Source organism: Lissotriton vulgaris, chromosome 1_1 (genome assembly GCF_964263255.1).
Source record: "Lissotriton vulgaris chromosome 1_1, aLisVul1.2, whole genome shotgun sequence".
Taxonomy (NCBI): domain Eukaryota; kingdom Metazoa; phylum Chordata; class Amphibia; order Caudata; family Salamandridae; genus Lissotriton; species Lissotriton vulgaris.
Window position 1 is genome coordinate 257,182,193 of NC_141685.1, and position 3,370 is coordinate 257,185,562.

Consider the following 3,370-nt stretch of genomic DNA (forward strand, 5'->3'; position numbering starts at 1 on the left):
GCCAAGGCCACACACAATATTCGAAAAAGGCTGGCTAACAATTAGAGAATCGCTTTTTTCAGTTCAGCTTTTTATCCATTCTACTTCCTACCATGTTGCCGAGTGCTTAAAAGCGTTGTCTGCAGCGCCCTCGTGTGGTCCTCTTCATATTGACAAGTACAGGGGCGCCAGAGGTTTGTTACAGCGGCCTGCACAATGGCAGGCAAGGCAATCCAAATAATTACAAAATACAGTTTACACCATGTAGAGACCATTTATTTATTTATAATAAAATGTAATCTCTTTTAAATTTTATTTTAGAAGGAAAATGTAATGGAAAAAAATGTACCGCCCGAACAGGGACTTGAACCCTGGACCCTCAGATTAAAAGTCTGATGCTCTACCGACTGAGCTATCCGGGCTTCTGAAAGAAGAGGTGTCATACACAGTCTATGTGGTTAAAAGGAGCAGTATTCAATGTAAAATAAGTCATCTCACGGTGTTTGCTGAAACATTCATCATTACAGGCGGCGCAGACAACAGATGAGCCTGACTGGACAAAGCATTTAATTAAATAAACTAGCGCAGTCCTCCCTTTCCCCCATAGGCTACCCTTAGTGTTTAATAAATAGTGCTTCTGAAGTTCAATACTAACGAAAATAGTAGAAGGCAGCCCCACTGTTGTGGGAAGGGCCGACTAAGAGTCACGTGGGCCTCAGTGGCTTCCTGCACAGGTCGGTGCCAGTCAGCAGCACAGCAGACGCTGAAGGTCACCTGTAGGACGCAGAGGCAATGAACGAGTGACTGTCCTTTCCACATAGTCACCTCTCAAACCGCTGGATGTGTCTTTGTTTGTGTTCATTTTCCATAAAGCCCTAAAAGTTCCAAAACTTCCAGCTAGCCCTCGTCGCCAATCAGCCCCTTGTAACCAATCCCGATGAGTTTAACCAAATGCTGGGGCCAGCAAACACTTGCATATAATTTAAAAAGAGAACATTGAAGTCCCTGCAAGAAATTGTGTTTGTCTAAAAAACCAGGACTGGGGGGTCCCAAGTACGTGAGACCGGCTGGAAACTAATGTTTGAGGTTTGCCTTCCCATCACACCCACGGTCAGAATGTATAGGACAGCAGTATAACCTGTTCTGGGGTGGCCGAAATCGTGCCAGTTTCAGAATATCTACCGAAGATAGATTTGCACACAACTAATCTAGTTATGACCTACATATTCATTGGTTATCTTTGCAACTTTACATGGCTCTGCCAATTGGGTGACAACAGTGTACATCTCTACCCCTACCAACAGGACCAATGGGGTGCTCAGCTTCCATGTGAAGCATCTGTATTCTCTTGCTTGCAGCAGGAGACAACTAACAAGGTAGTAGCTATTTGGTAAAATCCTGTGGTACAGTAACTACAAACCAGCAGCAACAATATTTAGGATTGCCAGAACCGGGAACACAATGTATTTATGTATGTGTTTTTATGTAGCGCGTGCTTTACCCGAAGGTGTCAGAGCGCTTTACAATAGAACCGGTGACATTACTTAAAGACTTCAGCGAACATGAATTATAAACAAGCATTTACAATGCAATGGTTTTGCCTTTGTTAAAGTTAGAGCTATTGGCATTGCTCTTGACATTATTTTTATTTATGTTTTTTTTAACATAAATAAATGGCATTGTCATTTACAATGCCAATAGCTTAATCTCTCGCAAATGCCACACACAAACACCCACAGAGAGCCCCCCCACACACACACACAGCGCCCCCCCACACAACCACACAGCGCCCTCCACACATACACCCACACAGAGCCCCCCCCACACAGAGCAGAAGTATGCTACATTTAATGCGAGTCACAGGGCTTTAGATCTCATCCACAGAGGATACCAGACCCTTCTGGTGTGGATTAGTTATCATTCTGCGCAGTCTGTATTCGATCCATCAATCTCGGCGTCACTGGAGAGCGCGAGATACCCGGAAAAATAAACTGCGCGCGCATGACGCAGCCCCCACCTCCCAATCCTGACAGGAGCCGTTCAACACCCCCTTCGTACGCTGCGCTAGCCTCCGCAAGAGGCTGATGTGGCGTAAAACAATGCAGCATTGCAGCTCTGGTGACCCATAATAACCTCCTGGCTTGCAGGCTAGCGAGGCAGCTCAGCGGGTCAATGCGCCCACTTAAAAGAGGTTGGCGCAACCGGCATGCGAAAAATTCCAGGCCCAAGGGCCGACTCACTCATTATTTTTAATGTAGATGAAATAAGTAAACGCCTGATCAGTTTTACTGCTCGAGAGTTTGATTTTGGACTTGCTTTACAAAACCGGGGAAAGTGCGTCTATATTTATGATCGCTATTTATTGGCCGAAAAATTTTGTTTTGCTAATAAATCTGAAGCCATTTGACAGAAATATATAATTTTACAACAAACACAACCAAACTGTTGTTGTATATGCAGTCAAAGCGACCACGAGTACGGTTACTACGCTTCAGAGCGCTGTGGAGGCAGGGTCAGAGACAAGGACCAAAAAAAAAAAAACTTTTTAAACATATTCATCAAAGCGCAGATTGCTACAATTCCAATCCAACCCACATAATTCCAGTACACACCACATGCATACACTCCATAACACAATGCTAAAAGACATTGCAATTTACAATGCCATTAGCTCTTACTCAAATAAATCCGAGACCTATTGCATTTCCAATGCTTGTTATTCATGTACTGCAGAAGCAGTTAACCTTCTCTTGACAAAGCTCATTCACCCCTAAATCAAGGACACTAGGAGTTGTTCAATGTATCCATTGTGTTGGTGGAAAAACAATCACGTATAAAGGAAAGTCTTAGGAGTCACAGGGTGGGGGTGAAGGGCAGAAAAACGGAGGCGGGGTGATATATAAAAATATTTGTACACAGACAACCCAAAAAAGGATCACGAGGAAAAATTGTTGAGTTAAGATGGTGCTGCAACTAAACCACCGCTACACAAAAGGCAAACAGAACCGATTAACATAAGTAATCAGGAAACTGTAGCAGAAAACACGGACAAAAACTCTAAACAATTTTAAAGAGCAGTTTAGCTAAGAAATGGCACTTAAGTGAGGCACACTGATATATCCGCGGTAAACACAAGTACAATAACCGAGAATATGAAAATATATTTTTTTTAAACCCAGCAATAGAAGCTAAAGAATTGAAGCACTGAACATACAAAGTAAACTGTCGTAGTAGGTGAATGCACAACAATACACAGTGGGCAAAACTGGACTGCAAACCACAGGAAGACTGTCACAGATTGGGACGTCCTCCAGGATGTGAACAGGAGATACCACGCCACCAACAGAGATAAGAACACCACTTCGCCGAGGACACAAAGCAAAACGCACTT

The 3,370-nt window shown here is 43.5% G+C and overlaps 1 non-coding gene across 1 annotated transcript; it reads right to left on the minus strand.

Annotated features, from left to right (window-relative positions):
• Positions 1-328: 328 nt before the first annotated feature.
• Positions 329-401, minus strand: TRNAK-UUU (transfer RNA lysine (anticodon UUU)). The gene has a single exon. It is a non-coding gene; the product is annotated as a tRNA-Lys (tRNA).
• Positions 402-3,370: the final 2,969 nt, after the last annotated feature.